Genomic DNA, 21,256 nt, shown 5'->3' with positions numbered 1-21,256 from the left:
AACAGACATTCTGGATTTTAAAAACATTTTTCAAGCTGTTGTTATATAGTATTCTAATTTACTGAGATAATGACTTTTGTGTTTAAATTGGCTGTAAGCCATAATCATCAACATTAACAGAAATAAACACGTGAAATAGATCCCTCTGTGTGTAATGACTATATAATAGATCCCTCTGCGTGTAACGACTCTATATAATAGATCCCTCTGCGTGTAACGACTCTATATAATAGATCCCTCTGTGTGTAATGACTCCATATAATAGATCACTCTGTGTGTAATGACTCTATATAATAGATCCCTCTGTGTGTAATGACTATATAATAGATCACTCGGTGTGTAATGACTCTATATAATAGATCCCTCTGTGTGTAATGACTCTATATAATAGATCCCTCTGTGTGTAATGACTATATAATAGATCACTCGGTGTGTAATGACTCCATATAATAGATCCCTCTGTGTGTAATGACTCTATATAATAGATCCCTCTGCGTGTAATGACTCTATATAATAGATCCCTCTGTGTGTAACGACTATATATAATAGATCCCTCTGTGTGTAATGACTCTATATAATAGATCCCTCTGCGTGTAATGACTCTATATAATAGATCCCTCTGTGTGTAATGACTCTATATAATAGATCCCTCTGCGTGTAATGACTCTATATAATAGATCCCTCTGTGTGTAATGACTCTATATAATAGATCCCTCTGTGTGTAAAGACTCTATATAATAGATCCCTCTGTGTGTAATGACTCTATATAATAGATCCCTCTGTGTGTAATGACTCTATATAATCCCTCTGCGTGTAATGACTATATAATAGATCCCTCTGTGTGTAACGGTTCTATATAATAGATCCCTCTGCGTGTAATGACTATATAATAGATCCTTCTGCGTGTAATGACTATATAATAGATCCTTCTGCGTGTAATGACTCTATATAATAGATCCCTCTGCGTGTAATGACTCTATATAATAGATCCCTCTGCGTGTAATGACTCTATATAATAGATCACTCTGTGTGTAATGACTCTATATAATAGATCCCTCTGCGTGTAATGACTCTATATAATAGATCCCTCTGTGTGTAATGACTCTATATAATAGATCCCTCTGTGTAATGACTATATAATAGATCCCTCTGCGTGTAATGACTCTATATAATAGATCCCTCTGTGTGTAATGACTCTATAATAGATCCCTCTGTGTGTAATGACTCTATATAATAGATCCCTCTGTGTGTAATGACTCTATATAATAGATCCCTCTGTGTGTAATGACTCTATAATAGATCCCTCTGCGTGTAATGACTCTATATAATAGATCCCTCTGCGTAGAATGACTCTATATAATAGATCCCTCTGTGTAGAATGACTCTATATAATAGATCCCTCTGTGTGGAATGACTCTTTATAATAGATCCCTCTGTGTGTAATGACTCTATATAATAGATCCCTCTGTGTGTAATGACTCTATATAATAGATCCCTCTGTGTGTAATGACTCTATATAATAGATCCCTCTGTGAGTAATGACTCTATATAATAGATCCCTCTGTGAGTAATGACTCTATATAATAGATCCCTCTGCGTGTAATGACTCTATATAATAGATCCCTCTGTGTGTAATGACTATATAATAGATCCCTCTGCGTGTAATGACTCTATATAATAGATCCCTCTGTGTGTAATGACTATATAATAGATCCCTCTGCGTGTAGTGACTCTATATAATAGATCCCTCTGCGTGTAATGACTATATAATAGATCCCTCTGCGTGTAATGACTCTATATAATAGATCCCTCTGCGTGTAATGACTCTATATAATAGATCACTCGGTGTGTAATGACTCTATATAATAGATCCCTCTGTGTGTAATGATTCTATATAATAGATCGCTCTGTGTGTAATGACTCTATATAATAGATCCCTCTGTGAGTAATGACTCTATATAATAGATCCCTGTGTGTAATGACTCTATATAATAGATCCCTCTGTGTGTAATGACTCTATATAATAGATCCCTCTGTGAGTAATGACTCTATATAATAGATCCCTCTGCGTGTAATGACTATATAATAGATCCCTCTGCGTGTAATGACTCTATATAATAGATCCCTCTGCGTGTAATGACTCTATATAATAGATCTCTCTGTGTGTAATGACTCTATATAATAGATCCCTCTGTGTGTAATGACTCTATATAATAGATCCCTCTGCGTGTAATGACTATATAATAGATCCCTCTGCGTGTAATGACTCTATATAATAGATCCCTCTGCGTGTAATGACTCTATATAATAGATCTCTCTGTGTGTAATGACTCTATATAATAGATCCCTCTGTGTGTAATGATTCTATATAATAGATCGCTCTGTGTGTAATGACTCTATATAATAGATCCCTCTGTGAGTAATGACTCTATATAATAGATCCCTCTGTGTGTAATGACTCTATATAATAGATCCCTCTGTGAGTAATGACTCTATATAATAGATCCCTCTGTGAGTAATGACTCTATATAATAGATCCCTCTGTGTGTAATGACTCTATATAATAGATCCCTCTGTGTGTGATGACTCTATATAATAGATCCCTCTGCGTAATGACTCTATATAATAGATCCCTCTGTGTGTAATGACTCTATATAATAGATCCCTCTGTGTGTAATGACTCTATATAATAGATCCCTCTGTGAGTAATGACTCTATATAATAGATCCCTCTGTGTGTAATGACTCTATATAATAGATCCCTCTGTGAGTAATGACTCTATATAATAGATCCCTCTGTGTGTAATGACTCTATATAATAGATCCCTCTGTGTGTAATGACTCTATATAATAGATCTCTCTGTGAGTAATGACTCTATATAATAGATCCCTCTGTGTGTAATGACTCTGTATAATAGATCCCTCTGTGTGTGATGACTCTATATAATAGATCCCTCTGCGTAATGACTCTATATAATAGATCCCTCTGTGTGTAATGACTCTATATAATAGATCCCTCTGTGAGTAATGACTCTATATAATAGATCCCTGTGTGTAATGACTCTATATAATAGATCCCTCTGTGAGTAATGACTCTATATAATAGATCCCTGTGTGTAATGACTCTATATAATAGATCCCTCTGTGTGTAATGACTCTATATAATAGATCCCTCTGCGTAATGACTCTATATAATAGATCCCTCTGTGTGTAATGACTCTATATAATAGATCCCTCTGTGAGTAATGACTCTATATAATAGATCCCTCTGTGTGTAATGACTCTATATAATAGATCCCTCTGTGTGTAATGACTCTATATAATAGATCCCTCTGTGAGTAATGACTCTATATAATAGATCCCTCTGTGTGTAATGACTCTATATAATAGATCCCTCTGTGTGTAATGACTCTATATAATAGATCCCTCTGTGAGTAATGACTCTATATAATAGATCCCTGTGTGTAATGACTCTATATAATAGATCCCTCTGTGTGTAATGACTCTATATAATAGATCCCTCTGTGAGTAATGACTCTATATAATAGATCCCTCTGCGTGTAATGACTCTATATAATAGATCCCTCTGCGTGTAATGACTCTATATAATAGATCCCTCTGCGTGTAATGACTCTATATAATAGATCCCTCTGCGTGTAATGACTCTATATAATAGATCTCTCTGTGTGTAATGACTCTATATAATAGATCCCTCTGTGTGTAATGATTCTATATAATAGATCGCTCTGTGTGTAATGACTCTATATAATAGATCCCTCTGTGAGTAATGACTCTATATAATAGATCCCTCTGTGTGTAATGACTCTATATAATAGATCTCTCTGTGAGTAATGACTCTATATAATAGATCCCTCTGTGTGTAATGACTCTGTATAATAGATCCCTCTGTGTGTGATGACTCTATATAATAGATCCCTCTGCGTAATGACTCTATATAATAGATCCCTCTGTGTGTAATGACTCTATATAATAGATCCCTCTGTGAGTAATGACTCTATATAATAGATCCCTGTGTGTAATGACTCTATATAATAGATCCCTCTGTGAGTAATGACTATATAATAGATCCCTGTGTGTAATGACTCTATATAATAGATCCCTCTGTGTGTAATGACTCTATATAATAGATCCCTCTGCGTAATGACTCTATATAATAGATCCCTCTGTGTGTAATGACTCTATATAATAGATCCCTCTGAGAGTAATGACTCTATATAATAGATCCCTCTGTGTGTAATGACTCTATATAATAGATCCCTCTGTGTGTAATGACTCTATATAATAGATCCCTCTGTGAGTAATGACTCTATATAATAGATCCCTCTGTGTGTAATGACTCTATATAATAGATCCCTCTGTGTGTAATGACTCTATATAATAGATCCCTCTGTGAGTAATGACTCTATATAATAGATCCCTGTGTGTAATGACTCTATATAATAGATCCCTCTGTGTGTAATGATTCTATATAATAGATCGCTCTGTGTGTAATGACTCTATATAATAGATCCCTCTGTGAGTAATGACTCTATATAATAGATCCCTCTGTGTGTAATGACTCTATATAATAGATCTCTCTGTGAGTAATGACTCTATATAATAGATCCCTCTGTGTGTAATGACTCTGTATAATAGATCCCTCTGTGTGTGATGACTCTATATAATAGATCCCTCTGCGTAATAGCTCTATATAATAGATCCCTCTGTGTGTAATGACTCTATATAATAGATCCCTCTGTGAGTAATGACTCTATATAATAGATCCCTGTGTGTAATGACTCTATATAATAGATCCCTCTGAGTAATGACTCTATATAATAGATCCCTGTGTGTAATGACTCTATATAATAGATCCCTCTGTGTGTAATGACTCTATATAATAGATCCCTCTGCGTAATGACTCTATATAATAGATCCCTCTGTGTGTAATGACTCTATATAATAGATCCCTCTGTGAGTAATGACTCTATATAATAGATCCCTCTGTGTGTAATGACTCTATATAATAGATCCCTCTGTGTGTAATGACTCTATATAATAGATCCCTCTGTGTGTAATGACTCTATATAATAGATCCCTCTGTGTGTAATGACTCTATATAATAGATCCCTCTGTGTGTAATGACTCTATATAATAGATCCCTCTGTGAGTAATGACTCTATATAATAGATCCCTGTGTGTAATGACTCTATATAATAGATCCCTCTGTGTGTAATGACTCTATATAATAGATCCCTCTGTGAGTAATGACTCTATATAATAGATCCCTCTGCGTGTAATGACTCTATATAATAGATCCCTCTGCGTGTAATGACTCTATATAATAGATCCCTCTGCGTGTAATGACTCTATATAATAGATCCCTCTGCGTGTAATGACTCTATATAATAGATCTCTCTGTGTGTAATGACTCTATATAATAGATCCCTCTGTGTGTAATGATTCTATATAATAGATCGCTCTGTGTGTAATGACTCTATATAATAGATCCCTCTGTGAGTAATGACTCTATATAATAGATCCCTCTGTGTGTAATGACTCTATATAATAGATCCCTCTGTGAGTAATGACTCTATATAATAGATCCCTCTGTGAGTAATGACTCTATATAATAGATCCCTCTGTGTGTAATGACTCTATATAATAGATCCCTCTGTGTGTGATGACTCTATATAATAGATCCCTCTGCGTAATGACTCTATATAATAGATCCCTCTGTGTGTAATGACTCTATATAATAGATCCCTCTGTGTGTAATGACTCTATATAATAGATCCCTCTGTGAGTAATGACTCTATATAATAGATCCCTCTGTGTGTAATGACTCTATATAATAGATCCCTCTGTGAGTAATGACTCTATATAATAGATCCCTCTGTGTGTAATGACTCTATATAATAGATCCCTCTGTGTGTAATGACTCTATATAATAGATCTCTCTGTGAGTAATGACTCTATATAATAGATCCCTCTGTGTGTAATGACTCTGTATAATAGATCCCTCTGTGTGTGATGACTCTATATAATAGATCCCTCTGCGTAATGACTCTATATAATAGATTCCTCTGTGTGTAATGACTCTATATAATAGATCCCTCTGTGAGTAATGACTCTATATAATAGATCCCTGTGTGTAATGACTCTATATAATAGATCCCTCTGTGAGTAATGACTCTATATAATAGATCCCTGTGTGTAATGACTCTATATAATAGATCCCTCTGTGTGTAATGACTCTATATAATAGATCCCTCTGCGTAATGACTCTATATAATAGATCCCTCTGTGTGTAATGACTCTATATAATAGATCCCTCTGTGAGTAATGACTCTATATAATAGATCCCTCTGTGTGTAATGACTCTATATAATAGATCCCTCTGTGTGTAATGACTCTATATAATAGATCCCTCTGTGAGTAATGACTCTATATAATAGATCCCTCTGTGTGTAATGACTCTATATAATAGATCCCTCTGTGTGTAATGACTCTATATAATAGATCCCTCTGTGAGTAATGACTCTATATAATAGATCCCTCTGTGTGTAATGACTCTGTATAATAGATCCCTCTGTGTGTGATGACTCTATATAATAGATCCCTCTGCGTAATGACTCTATATAATAGATCCCTCTGTGTGTAATGACTCTATATAATAGATCCCTCTGTGAGTAATGACTCTATATAATAGATCCCTGTGTGTAATGACTCTATATAATAGATCCCTCTGTGTGTAATGACTCTATATAATAGATCCCTCTGTGAGTAATGACTCTATATAATAGATCCCTCTGCGTGTAATGACTCTATATAATAGATCCCTCTGCGTGTAATGACTCTATATAATAGATCCCTCTGTGTGTAATGACTCTATATAATAGATCCCTCTGTGAGTAATGACTCTATATAATAGATCGCTCTGTGTGTAATGACTCTATATAATAGATCCCTCTGTCTGTAATGACTCTATATAATAGATCCCTCTGCGTGTAATGACTCTATATAATAGATCCCTCTGTGTGTAATGACTCTATATAATAGATCCCTCTGTGTGTAATGACTCTATATAATAGATCCCTCTGTGTGTAATGACTATATAATAGATCCCTCTGCGTGTAATGACTCTATATAATAGATCCCTCTGTGTGTAATGACTATATAATAGATCCCTCTGTGTGTAATGACTCTATATAATAGATCACTCTGCGTAATGACTCTACAGTCATGGCCAAAAGTTTTGAGAATGACACCAAAATTATATTTTCACATGATCTGCTGGCCTCTGGTTATTATTAGTGTTTGTCTGATGTTTATATCACATACATATATCACATATCACATAATTGCAATCATATTATGAGGACCAATAGGTTATATTGACAGTTAGAATGAGTTAATGCAGCAAGTCAATATTTGCAGTGTTGCCCCTTCTTCTTCAAGACCTCTGTAATTCTCCCTGGCATGCTCTCAATCAACTTTTGGACCAAATCCTGACTGATAGCAGTCCATTCTTGCATAATCGTAAGCTTCAGGTCATTGTCCTGCTGGAATACGATGTCGTCCTTTTCATACCCATAGTACTCGAGTGTATGAAGTAATTCATCTTGTAGGAAACTCACATATAGCTCAGCATTGAGACCACCATCGATGCTGGTCCAGTATCCAACACCTTGGGCTGTGAAACAACCCCATATCATCAGGCTTCCTCCACCGAACTTCACAGTACCTTCAATTTCTCCATCCATTAGCCCCTTTTTCCCTTTGACGGCACCCATCAGAGCCTGATCTATTGACTTTCATCTCATCTCTCCAAATCTTCCAATCTTCTACTCTCCACTTTTTGTACTTTTTTGCAACCTCGAGCCGACACTTTTTGATGACAATATTGAAGCTGAGGCTTCTTCACTTTTTTTCGGACCACCATTCCAGTTTTGTGTAACGCGCGTCGCTCGGTGCTTCCTAGAGGAGCTTACGAGCCTCCTCTACTGCAGTGTTTGTCGCAGCTGAACTGATAGCCCTTAAGATGAGCCGACTTGCTGACTCCAATATTTTGCCTGGACGTCCACCTGTTGGCTTTTGGATGGATGGACGGACTTCATCTTGTATTCCTCCAGCTGTCATGGCGCTCACGTGATGCAGTTTGATAATTTTCTTGGCCGAGAGAGACCGCTATCAATGAGCTGGATGATGCTGTTACTCTTTTCTTGGGAAATCTTCATGGCAGCTCCTCGATTCAAACCAGAGACCTCTCGCTTGGGAATCAACCTAATAACACACTGAGCTATTAGGGAATGTGAGAACAGGTTGTAATTTGTAGTTTACAGGAAGAAAAAGAATCTTCCACCACCTGGAGCAAAACAGTAACAATGCAGTGACATGTCAAGAATCTGCATAACTAATAATATGCTAAATAGTCGCAAGGCAAATTTATGCATGAGAAAGACAAGATGAAAGTCTATAAAATGATGGGAGTCTCACGTTCAGCAGTAGTGGATGGTGAGATATGGAGCCTGAAAGGCAAAAGGTCAAAACATTGTTACTCTTTTGCTCTTCACTGTACATCACATGAGACGCTGAAGCATATACATCATATGAGACGCTGAAGCATATACATCACATGAGACGCTGAAGCATATACATCACATGAGACGCTGAAGCATATACATCACATGAGACGCTGAAGCATATACATCACATGAGACGCTGAAGCATATACATCACATGAGACGCTGAAGCATATACATCACATGAGACGCTGAAGCATATACATCACATGAGACGCTGAAGCATATACATCACATGAGACGCTGAAGCATATACATCACATGAGACGCTGAAGCATATACATCACATGAGACGCTGAAGCATATACATCACATGAGACGCTAAAACATATACATCACATGAGACGCTGAAGCATATACATCACATGAGACGCTGAAGCATATACATCACATGAGACGCTGAAGCATATACATCACATGAGACGCTGAAGCATATACATCACATGAGACGCTGAAGCATATACATCACATGAGACGCTGAAGCATATACATCACATGAGACGCTGAAGTATATGCATCACAGGGTGGGCTGGGGGCATATACATAACAGGAGACTCTGGGGGCATATACATCACAGGAAATGCTGAGGCATATACATCACAGGAGGGACTGGGGCACATATGTTGCAGAAGACGCTGGAGCACATACATCATAGGAGGGGCTGCCACTGTCGTTGTTGGAATTGGAGGGCATCTCGCGCTGACTCCACCCACCAGGTAGGTCCTTCCTTGCACGTGCCGCAGCATTCAGTAGAGAACTCTGCGTGTGCTGCTCACAGTGTCAGGGGCAATTAAAGAGTTGGGTGCTGTGGGGTCAGAGGAAAGGACATCAGAGGCTGTAAACCCACATGGCCTGGACATTCCCACCCCTGGTCTTGAGGATGCAAACCCTTTCTCCCTAATGTTGCTGAGCAGTGGTTACACTTGTATCCAGCAGCTGCACACGACTGCTGGTTTGTTACAATGTATCAGTCTGCACTGGAGACAGTTGTGTAGTGTTAATCGTCTATTGAGCGGCCCCATGTGCATCCCTGCCCCCGTCATTGACACTCGGCCTCCTCTTGACATGAGCTGGTCACAGACAATGCCCCCCTATCTGCTGCCCCGGCCCCTCGCCAGCCCGGCTGCCCGGCTGAGCGCTCCAGCACATTGCAGCTGTGCGCGGTCGAAAAAGCGGAGAAGTCACCATATTTTCATTCATCGCTCCGCACGTGTCCGTTATCTGAATAAATCGCTTTATCTAATGAGGATGAGGCTGAGGAGTGGGGGCCGCAGCTGAAACAAGGAGCCCACCACCCGCCGCTGCCCGGCTAGTCAGCGCTGAGCTCGGCGAGAAGACAGACAGGAGTGAATTTGTGTTCTTCCTCCGGCCTCCATCTTCACTCTGCACCGGGGCTTCTGGTGTCAGTAGTCCGCCGACGTCACAGTGCACAGGATCGGGCCTCGGGTGATGCACATCATGACGTTGGGGCCAATTCAGACCAAAAGCCTCAGCACAGAGTGAAGATAGAGGTACAGGGCAATGAAGAAGAGGCTGGGGGGCTTCAGGCTGGCAGGTCAGGTGAGCAGAGAGGTGTGAGGGTCTCAGGAGCTTCTCCACCATATGTGTATTGTGCTCTGGGGTCTGGAGCGCGAAGATGGAGAAACCCCCAGAATAATGAGGGGCAAAAATCTCAGCAAATTGATGAATTGAATTTTGTCAAATTTGCTCATCACTAATAATTGGCATTGCTCTATAGATGGGGGTGGCATCTCTGGGTGACAGCGGTGGCAGTAGGTGGTATCTCTGGGTGACAGCGGTGGCATCTCTGGGTGACCGCGGTGGCAGTAGGTGATATCTCTGGGTGACAGCAGTGGCAGTAGGTGATATCTCTGGGTGACAGCGGTGGCAGTAGGTGGTATCTCTGGGTGACAGCGGTGGCAGTAGGTGGTATCTCTGGGTGACAGCGGTGGCAGTAGGTGGTATCTCTGGGTGACAGCGGTGGCAGTAGGTGATATCTCTGGGTGACAGCGGTGGCAGTAGGTGGCATCTCTGGGTGACAGCAGTGGCAGTAGGTGATATCTCTGGGTGACAGCGGTGGCAGTAGGTGGTATCTCTGGGTGACAGCGGTGGCAGTAGGTGATATCTCTGGGTGACAGCAGTGGCATCTCTGGGTGACAGCGGTGGCAGTAGGTGATATCTCTGGGTGACAGCGGTGGCAGTAGCTGATGTCTCTGGGTGACAGCAGTGGCAGTAGGTGATATCTCTGGGTGACAGCGGTAGCAGTAGGTGGTATCTCTGGGTGACAGCGGTGGCAGTAGGTGATATCTCTGGGTGGCAGTAAGTGGTATCTCTGGGTGACAGCGGTGGCAGTAGGTGGTATCTCTGAGTGACAGCGGTGGCAGTAGGTGATATCTCTGGGTGACAGCAGTGGCAGTAGGTGGTATCTCTGGGTGGCAGTAGGTGGTATCTCTTGGTGGCAGTAGGTGGTATCTCTGGGTGGCAGTGAGTTTTATCTCTGGGTGGCAGTAGGTGGTATCTCTGGGTGGCAGTAGTGGCAGTAGGTGATATCTCTGGGTGACAGCAGTGGCAGTAGGTGATATCTCTCAGTGGCAGTAGGTGGTATCTCTGGGTGGCAGTGAGTTTTATCTCTGGGTGGCAGTAGGTGGTATCTCTGGGTGGCAGTAGGTGGTATCTCTGGGTGGCAGTAGGTGGTATCTCTGGGTGGCAGTAGGTGGTATCTCTCGGTGGCAGTAGGTGGTATCTCTGGGTGGCAGTGAGTTTTATCTCTGGGTGGCAGTAGGTGGTATCTCTCGGTGGCAGTAGGTGGTATCTCTGGGTGGCAGTAGGTGGTATCTCTGGGTGGCAGTAGGTGATATCTCTGGGTGGCAGTAGGTGATATCTCTGGGTGACAGCAGTGGCAGTAGGTGGTATCTCTGGGTGGCAGTAGGTGGTATCTCTGGGTGGCAGTAGGTGGTATCTCTGGGTGGCAGTGAGTTTTATCTCTGGGTGGCAGTAGGTGGTATCTCTGGGTGGCAGTAGGTGGTATCTCTGGGTGACAGCGGTGGCAGTAGGTGATGTCTCTGGGTGACAGCAGTGGCAGTAGGTGGTATCTCTGGGTGACAGCGGTGGCAGTAGGTGATATCTCTGGGTGACAGCGGTGGCAGTAGGTGGTATCTCTGGGTGACAGCGGTGGCAGTAGGTGGTATCTCTGGGTGACAGCGGTGGCAGTAGGTGGTATCTCTGGGTGACAGCAGTGGCAGTAGGTGATATCTCTGGGTGACAGCGGTGGCAGTAGGTGGTATCTCTGGGTGACAGCGGTGGCTGTAGGTGATATCTCTGGGTGACAGCGGTGGCTGTAGGTGGTATCTCTGGGTGACAGCGGTGGCAGTAGGTGATATCTCTGGGTGACAGCAGTGGCAGTAGGTGGTATCTCTGGGTGGCAGTAGGTGGTATCTCTCAGTGGCAGTAGGTGGTATCTCTGGGTGGCAGTGAGTTTTATCTCTGGGTGGCAGTAGGTGGTATCTCTGGGTGGCAGTAGGTGGTATCTCTGGGTAGCAGTGGTGGCAGTAGTTGGTATCTCTCGGTGGCAGTAGGTGATATCTCTGGGTGACAGCAGTGGCAGTAGGTGATATCTCTCAGTGGCAGTAGGTGGTATCTCTGGGTGGCAGTGAGTTTTATCTCTGGGTGGCAGTAGGTGGTATCTCTGGGTGGCAGTAGGTGGTATCTCTGGGTGGCAGTAGGTGGTATCTCTGGGTGGCAGTAGGTGGTATCTCTGGGTGGCAGTGAGTTTTATCTCTGGGTGGCAGTAGGTGGTATCTCTCGGTGGCAGTAGGTGGTATCTCTGGGTGGCAGTAGGTGGTATCTCTGGGTGGCAGTGAGTTTTATCTCTGGGTGGCAGTAGGTGGTATCTCTGGGTGGCAGTAGGTGGTATCTCGTGGTGGCAGTAGGTGATATCTCTGGGTGACAGCAGTGGCAGTAGGTGGTATCTCTCGGTGGCAGCGGTGGCATCTCTCGGTGGCAGTAGTTGGTATCTCTGGGTGGCAGTGAGTTTTATCTCTTGGTGGCTGTAGGTGGTATCTCTCGGTGGCAGTAGGTGGTATCTATCGGTGGCAGTAGGTGGTATCTCTGGGTGACAGCGGTGGCAGTAGGTGATATCTCTGGGTGACAGCGGTGGCAGTAGGTGGTATCTCTGGGTGACAGCGGTGGCAGTAGGTGGTATCTCTGGGTGACAGCGGTGGCAGTAGGTGGTATCTCTGGGTGACAGCAGTGGCAGTAGGTGGTATCTCTGGGTGGCAGTAGGTGGTATCTCTCAGTGGCAGTAGGTGGTATCTCTGGGTGGCAGTGAGTTTTATCTCTGGGTGGCAGTAGGTGGTATCTCGTGGTGGCAGTAGGTGGTATCTCTGGGTGGCAGTAGGTGGTATCTCTGTGTGGCAGTAGGTGGTATCTCTGTGTGGCAGTAGGTGGTATCTCGTGGTGGCAGTAGGTGATATCTCTGGGTGGCAGCGGTGGCAGTAGGTGGTATCTCTGGGTGGCAGTGAGTTTCCTCTCTGGGTGGCAGTAGGTGGTATCTCTGGGTGGCAGTGAGTTTTATCTCTGGGTGGCAGTAGGTGGTATCTCGGTGGCAGTAGGTGGTATCTGTGTGGCAGTAGGTGGTATCTCTGGGTGGCAGTAGGTGATATCTCTGGGTGGCAGTAGGTGGTATCTCTGGGTGGCCGTGAGTTTTATCTCTGGGTGGCAGTAGTTGGTATCTCTCGGTGGCAGTAGGTGGTATCTCTTGGTGGCAGTAGGTGATATCTCTGGGTGGCTGTGAGTCTTATCTCTGGCTGGCAGTAGGTGGTATCTCTGGCTGGCAGTAGGTGGTATCTCTGGGTGGCAGTAGGTGGTATCTCTGGGTGGCAGTAGTTGGTATCTCTGGGTGGCAGTGAGTTTTATCTCTGGGTGGCAGTAGGTGGTATCTCTGGGTGGCTGTGAGTCTTATCTCTGGCTGGCAGTAGGTGGTATCTCTGGCTGGCAGTAGGTGGTATCTCTGGGTGGCAGTAGGTGGTATCTCTGGGTGGCAGTAGTTGGTATCTCTGGGTGGCAGTGAGTTTTATCTCTGGGTGGCAGTAGGTGGTATCTCTCGGTGGCAGTAGGTGGTATCTCTGGGTGGCAGTAGGTGGTATCTCTCAGTGGCAGTAGGTGGTATCTCTGGGTGGCAGTAGGTGGTATCTCGTGGTGGCAGTAGGTGATATCTCTGGGTGACAGCAGTGGCAGTAGGTGATATCTCTGGGTGACAGCGGTGGCAGTAGGTGATATCTCTGGGTGACAGCGGTGGCAGTAGGTGGTATCTCTGGGTCACAGCGGTGGCAGTAGGTGATATCTCTGGGTGACAGCGGTGGCAGTAGGTGGTATCTCTGGGTGACAGCGGTGGCAGTAGGTGGTATCTCTGGGTGACAGCGGTGGCAGTAGGTGATATCTCTGGGTGACAGCGGTGGCAGTAGGTGGTATCTCTCAGTGGCAGTAGGTGGTATCTCTGGGTGGCAGTGAGTTTTATCTCTGGGTGGCAGTAGGTGGTATCTCTGGGTGGCAGTAGGTGGTATCTCTGGGTGGCAGTAGGTGGTATCTCTGGGTAGCAGTGGTGGCAGTAGTTGGTATCTCTCGGTGGCAGTAGGTGGTATCTCTGGGTGACAGCGGTGGCAGTAGGTGATATCTCTGGGTGACAGCAGTGGCAGTAGGTGGTATCTCTCAGTGGCAGTAGGTGGTATCTCTGGGTGGCAGTGAGTTTTATCTCTGGGTGGCAGTAGGTGGTATCTCTGGGTGGCAGTAGGTGGTATCTCTCGGTGGCAGTAGGTGGTATCTCTGGGTGGCAGTGAGTTTTATCTCTGGGTGGCAGTAGGTGGTATCTCTGGGTGGCAGTAGTTGGTATCTCTGGGTGGCAGTAGTTGGTATCTCTGGGTGGCAGTAGGTGGTATCTCGTGGTGGCAGTAGGTGATATCTCTGGGTGACAGCAGTGGCAGTAGGTGGTATCTCTGGGTGGCTGTAGGTGGTATCTCTCGGTGGCAGTAGGTGGTATCTCTCGGTGGCAGTAGGTGGTATCTCTGGGTGGCAGTGAGTTTTATCTCTGGGTGGCAGTAGGTGGTATCTCTCGGTGGCAGTAGGTGGTATCTATCGGTGGCAGTAGGTGGTATCTCTGGGTGGCAGTGAGTTTTATCTCTGGGTGGCAGTAGGTGGTATCTGTGTGGCAGTAGGTGGCATCTCGTGGTGGCAGTAGGTGGTATCTCTGGGTGGCAGTAGGTGGTATCTCTGCGTGGCAGTAGGTGGTATCTCTCGGTGGCAGTAGGTGGTATCTCTGGGTGGCAGTAGGTGGTATCTCGTGGTGGCAGTAGGTGATATCTCTGGGTGACAGCAGTGGCAGTAGGTGGTATCTCTGGGTGGCAGTAGGTGGTATCTCAGGGTGGCAGTGAGTTTCCTCTCTGGGTGGCAGTAGGTGGTATCTCTGGGTGGCAGTAGGTGGTATCTCTGAGTGGCAGTGAGTTTTATCTCTGGGTGGCAGTAGGTGGTATCTCGGTGGCAGTAGGTGGTATCTCGGTGGCAGTAGGTGGTATCTGTGTGGCAGTAGGTGGTATCTCTCGGTGGCAGTAGGTGGTATCTCTCAGTGGCAGTAGGTGGTATCTCTGGGTGGCAGCGGTGGCAGTAGGTGGTATCTCTCGGTGGCAGTAGCTGGTATCTCGTGGTGGCAGTAGGTGGTATCTCTGCGTGACAGCAGTGGCAGTAGATTGTATCTCGCGGTGGCAGTAGGTGATATCTCTGGGTGACAGCAGTGGCAGTAGGTGGTATCTCTCAGTGGCAGTAGGTGGTATCTCTGGGTGGCAGTAGGTGGTATCTCGTGGTGGCAGTAGGTGGTATCTCTGGGTGGCAGTAGGTGGTATCTCTCGGTGGCAGTAGGTGGTATCTCTGTGTGGCAGTAGGTGGTATCTCGTGGTGGCAGTAGGTGATATCTCTGGGTGGCAGCGGTGGCAGTAGGTGGTATCTCTGGGTGGCAGTGAGTTTCCTCTCTGGGTGGCAGTAGGTGGTATCTCTGGGTGGCAGTGAGTTTTATCTCTGGGTGGCAGTAGGTGGTATCTCGGTGGCAGTAGGTGGTATCTGTGTGGCAGTAGGTGGTATCTCTGGGTGGCAGTAGGTGATATCTCTGGGTGGCAGTAGGTGGTATCTCTGGGTGGCCGTGAGTTTTATCTCTGGGTGGCAGTAGTTGGTATCTCTCGGTGGCAGTAGGTGGTATCTCTTGGTGGCAGTAGGTGATATCTCTGGGTGGCTGTGAGTCTTATCTCTGGCTGGCAGTAGGTGGTATCTCTGGCTGGCAGTAGGTGGTATCTCTGGGTGGCAGTAGGTGGTATCTCTGGGTGGCAGTAGTTGGTATCTCTGGGTGGCAGTGAGTTTTAACTCTGGGTGGCAGTAGGTGGTATCTCTGGGTGGCAGTAGGTGGTATCTCTGGGTGGCAGTAGGTGGTATCTCTCAGTGGCAGTAGGTGGTATCTCTGGGTGGCAGTAGGTGGTATCTCGTGGTGGCAGTAGGTGATATCTCTGGGTGACAGCAGTGGCAGTAGGTGATATCTCTGGGTGACAGCGGTGGCAGTAGGTGGTATCTCTGGGTGGCAGTAGGTGATATCTCTGGGTGACAGCGGTGGCAGTAGGTAATATCTCTGGGTGACAGCGGTGGCAGTAGGTGGTATCTCTGGGTGGCAGTAGGTGGTATCTCTGGGTGGCAGTAGGTGGTATCTCTGGGTCACAGCGGTGGCAGTAGGTGATATCTCTGGGTGACAGCGGTGGCAGTAGGTGGTATCTCTGGGTGACAGCGGTGGCAGTAGGTGGTATCTCTGGGTGACAGCGGTGGCAGTAGGTGATATCTCTGGGTGACAGCGGTGGCAGTAGGTGGTATCTCTCAGTGGCAGTAGGTGGTATCTCTGGGTGGCAGTAGGTGGTATCTCTGGGTGGCAGTAGGTGGTATCTCTGGGTAGCAGTGGTGGCAGTAGGTGGTATCTCTGGGTGGCAGTGAGTTTTATCTCTGGGTGGCAGTAGGTGGTATCTCGGTGGCAGTAGGTGGTATCTGTGTGGCAGTAGGTGGTATCTCTGGGTGGCAGTAGGTGGTATCTCTCGGTGGCAGTAGGTGGTATCTCTGGGTGACAGCGGTGGCAGTAGGTGATATCTCTGGGTGACAGCAGTGGCAGTAGGTGGTATCTCTCAGTGGCAGTAGGTGGTATCTCTGGGTGGCAGTGAGTTTTATCTCTGGGTGGCAGTAGGTGGTATCTCTCGGTGGCAGTAGGTGGTATCTCTGGGTGGCAGTGAGTTTTATCTCTGGGTGGCAGTAGGTGGTATCTCTGGGTGGCAGTAGTTAGTATCTCTGGGTGGCAGTAGGTGGTATCTCGTGGTGGCAGTAGGTGATATCTCTGGGTGACAGCAGTGGCAGTAGGTGGTAACTCTGGGTGGCTGTAGGTGGTATCTCTCGGTGGCAGTAGGTGGTATCTCTCGGTGGCAGTAGGTGGTATCTCTGGGTGGCAGTGAGTTTTATCTCTGGGTGGCAGTAGGTGGTATCTCTCGGTGGCAGTAGGTGGTATCTATCGGTGGCAGTAGGTGGTATCTCTGGGTGGCAGTGAGTTTTATCTCTGGGTGGCAGTAGGTGGTATCTCGTGGTGGCAGTAGGTGGTATCTCTGGGAGGCAGTAGGTGGTATCTCTCGGTGGCAGTAGGTGGTATCTCTGGGTGGCAGTAGGTGGTATCTCAGGGTGGCAGTGAGTTTCCTCTCTGGGTGGCAGTAGGTGGTATCTCTGGGTGACAGCAGTGGCAGTAGGTGGTATCTCTGGGTGGCAGTAGGTGGTATCTCAGGGTGGCAGTGAGTTTCCTCTCTGGGTGGCAGTAGGTGGTATCTCTGGGTGGCAGTAGGTGGTATCTCTGAGTGGCAGTGAGTTTTATCTCTGGGTGGCAGTAGGTGGTATCTCGGTGGCAGTAGGTGGTATCTGTGTGGCAGTAGGTGGTATCTCTGGGTGGCAGTAGGTGGTATCTCTCAGTGGCAGTAGGTGGTATCTCTGGGTGGCAGCGGTGGCAGTAGGTGGTATCTCGTGGTGGCAGTAGGTGGTATCTCTGCGTGACAGCAGTGGCAGTAGATTGTATCTCTGGGTGACAGCGGTGGCAGTAGGTGATATCTCTGGGTGACAGCAGTGGCAGTAGGTGGTATCTCTCAGTGGCAGTAGGTGGTATCTCTGGGTGGCAGTGAGTTTTATCTCTGGGTGGCCGTAGGTGGTATCTCTGGGTGGCAGTAGGTGATATCTCTGGGTGGCAGTAGGTGGTATCTCTGGGTGGCCGTGAGTTTTATCTCTGGGTGGCAGCGGTGGCAGTAGTTGGTATCTCTCGGTGGCAGTAGGTGGTATCTCTTGGTGGCAGTAGGTGATATCTCTGGGTGGCTGTGAGTCTTATCTCTGGGTGGCAGTAGGTGGTATCTCTGGCTGGCAGTAGGTGGTATCTCTGGGTGGCAGTAGTTGGTATCTCTGGGTGGCAGTGAGTTTTATCTCTGGGTGGCAGTATGTGGTATCTCTTGGTGGCAGTAGGTGATATCTCTGGGTGGCTGTGAGTCTTATCTCTGGGTGGCAGTAGGTGGTATCTCTGGCTGGCAGTAGGTGGTATCTGGCTGGCAGGTGGTATCTCTGGGTGGCAGTAGGTGGTATCTCTGGGTGGCAGTAGGTGGTATCTCTTGGTGGCAGTAGGTGATATCTCTGGGTGGCAGTGAGTTTTATCTCTGGGTGGCAGTAGGTGGTATCTCTGGGTGGCAGTAGGTGGTATCTCTTAGTGGCAGTAGGTGATATCTCTGGGTGGCAGCGGTGGCAGTAGGTGGTATCTCTGGGTGGCAGTGAGTTTCCTCTCTGGGTGGCAGTAGGTGGCAGTAGGTGGTATCTCTGGGTGGCAGTGAGTTTTATCTCTGGGTGGCAGTAGGTGGTATCTCGGTGACAGTAGGTGGTATCTGTGTGGCAGTAGGTGGTATCTCTGGGTGGCAGTAGGTGATATCTCTGGGTGGCAGTAGGTGGTATCTCTGGGTGGCCGTGAGTTTTATCTCTGGGTGGCAGTAGTTGGTATCTCTCGGTGGCAGTAGGTGGTATCTCTTGGTGGCAGTAGGTGATATCTCTGGGTGGCTGTGAGTCTTATCTCTGGCTGGCAGTAGGTGGTATCTCTGGCTGGCAGTAGGTGGTATCTCTGGGTGGCAGTAGGTGGTATCTCTGGGTGGCAGTAGTTGGTATCTCTGGGTGGCAGTGAGTTTTAACTCTGGGTGGCAGTAGGTGGTATCTCTCGGTGGCAGTAGGTGGTATCTCTCAGTGGCAGTAGGTGGTATCTCTGGGTGGCAGTAGGTGGTATCTCGTGGTGGCAGTAGGTGATATCTCTGGGTGACAGCAGTGGCAGTAGGTGATATCTCTGGGTGACAGCGGTGGCAGTAGGTGGTATCTCTGGGTGGCAGTAGGTGATATCTCTGGGTGACAGCGGTGGCAGTAGGTGATATCTCTGGGTGACAGCGGTGGCAGTAGGTGGTATCTCTGGGTGGCAGTAGGTGGTATCTCTGGGTCACAGCGGTGGCAGTAGGTGATATCTCTGGGTGACAGCGGTGGCAGTAGGTGGTATCTCTGGGTGACAGCGGTGGCAGTAGGTGGTATCTCTGGGTGACAGCGGTGGCAGTAGGTGATATCTCTGGGTGACAGCGGTGGCAGTAGGTGGTATCTCTCAGTGGCAGTAGGTGGTATCTCTGGGTGGCAGTAGGTGGTATCTCTGGGTGGCAGTAGGTGGTATCTCTGGGTGGCAGTAGGTGGTATCTCTGGGTAGCAGTGGTGGCAGTAGTTGGTATCTCTCGGTGGCAGTAGGTGGTATCTCTGGGTGACAGCGGTGGCAGTAGGTGATATCTCTGGGTGACAGCAGTGGCAGTAGGTGGTATCTCTCAGTGGCAGTAGGTGGTATCTCTGGGTGGCAGTGAGTTTTATCTCTGGGTGGCAGTAGGTGGTATCTCTGGGTGGCAGTAGGTGGTATCTCTCGGTGGCAGTAGGTGGTATCTCTGGGTGGCAGTGAGTTTTATCTCTGGGTGGCAGTAGGTGGTATCTCTGGGTGGCAGTAGTTAGTATCTCTGGGTGGCAGTAGGTGGTATCTCGTGGTGGCAGTAGGTGATATCTCTGGGTGACAGCAGTGGCAGTAGGTGGTATCTCTGGGTGGCTGTAGGTGGTATCTCTCGGTGGCAGTAGGTGGTATCTCTCGGTGGCAGTAGGTGGTATCTCTGGGTGGCAGTGAGTTTTATCTCTGGGTGGCAGTAGGTGGTATCTCTCGGTGGCAGTAGGTGGTATCTATCGGTGGCAGTAGGTGGTATCTCTGGGTGGCAGTGAGTTTTATCTCTGGGTGGCAGTAGGTGGTATCTGTGTGGCAGTAGGTGGTATCTCGTGGCAGTAGGTGGTATCTCTGGGTGGCAGTAGGTGGTATCTCTGGGTGGCAGTAGGTGGTATCTCTGGGTGGCAGTAGGTGGTATCTCGTGGTGGCAGTAGGTGGTATCTCAGGGTGGCAGTGAGTTTCCTCTCTGGGTGGCAGTAGGTGGTATCTCTGGGTGACAGCAGTGGCAGTAGCTGGTATCTCTGGGTGGCAGTAGGTGGTATCTCAGGGTGGCAGTGAGTTTCCTCTCTGGGTGGCAGTAGGTGGTATCTCTGGGTGGCAGTAGGTGGTATCTCTGAGTGGCAGTGAGTTTTATCTCTGGGTGGCAGTAGGTGGTATCTGTGTGGCAGTAGGTGGTATCTCTCGGTGGCAGTAGGTGGTATCTCTGGGTGGCAGTAGGTGGTATCTCTCAGTGGCAGTAGGTGGTATCTCTGGGTGGCAGCGGTGGCAGTAGGTGGTATCTCGTGGTGGCAGTAGGTGGTATCTCTGCGTGACAGCAGTGGCAGTAGATTGTATCTCTGGGTGACAGCGGTGGCAGTAGGTGATATCTCTGGGTGACAGCAGTGGCAGTAGGTGGTATCTCTCAGTGGCAGTAGGTGGTATCTCTGGGTGGCAGTGAGTTTTATCTCTGGGTGGCCGTAGGTGGTATCTCTGGGTGGCAGTAGGTGATATCTCTGGGTGGCAGTAGGTGGTATCTCTGGGTGGCCGTGAGTTTTATCTCTGGGTGGCAGCGGTGGCAGTAGTTGGTATCTCTCGGTGGCAGTAGGTGGTATCTCTGGGTGGCAGTGAGTTTTATCTCTGGGTGGCAGTAGGTGGTATCTCTCGGTGGCAGTATGTGGTATCTCTTGGTGGCAGTAGGTGATATCTCTGGGTGGCTGTGAGTCTTATCTCTGGGTGGCAGTAGGTGGTATCTCTGGCTGGTAGTAGGTGGTATCTGGCTGGCAGGTGGTATCTCTGGGTGGCAGTAGGTGGTATCTCTGGGTGGCAGTAGGTGGTATCTCTTGGTGGCAGTAGGTGATATCTCTGGGTGGCAGTGAGTTTTATCTCTGGGTGGCAGTAGGTGGTATCTCTGGGTGGCAGTAGGTGGTATCTCTGGGTGGCAGTAGGTGGTATCTCTTGGTGGCAGTAGGTGATATCTCTGGGTGGCAGTGAGTTTTATCTCTGGGTGGCAGTAGTTGGTATCTCTGGGTGGCAGTAGGTGGTATCTCTTGGTGGCAGTAGGTGGTATCTCTGGGTGACAGTAGTTGGTATCTCCGGGTGGCAGTAGG

At 47.0% G+C, this 21,256-nt stretch overlaps 1 protein-coding gene across 1 annotated transcript in view; it reads left to right on the top strand.

Moving 5' to 3' along the window:
• The window catches only part of LOC141188623 (beta-arrestin-1), a 500,689-nt gene that overhangs the window by 74,758 nt on the left and 404,675 nt on the right, over positions 1–21,256 (top strand). The gene's annotated exons all lie outside the window — the stretch shown is intronic.

Source organism: Phyllobates terribilis, unplaced genomic scaffold (genome assembly GCF_046119375.1).
Source record: "Phyllobates terribilis strain yellow unplaced genomic scaffold, ASM4611937v1 Scaffold_2__4_contigs__length_985480577, whole genome shotgun sequence".
NCBI classification, from domain to species: domain Eukaryota; kingdom Metazoa; phylum Chordata; class Amphibia; order Anura; family Dendrobatidae; genus Phyllobates; species Phyllobates terribilis.
The sequence above is the reverse complement of the archived record's forward strand: the minus strand, read 5'-3'. Positions and strand labels throughout refer to the sequence as shown.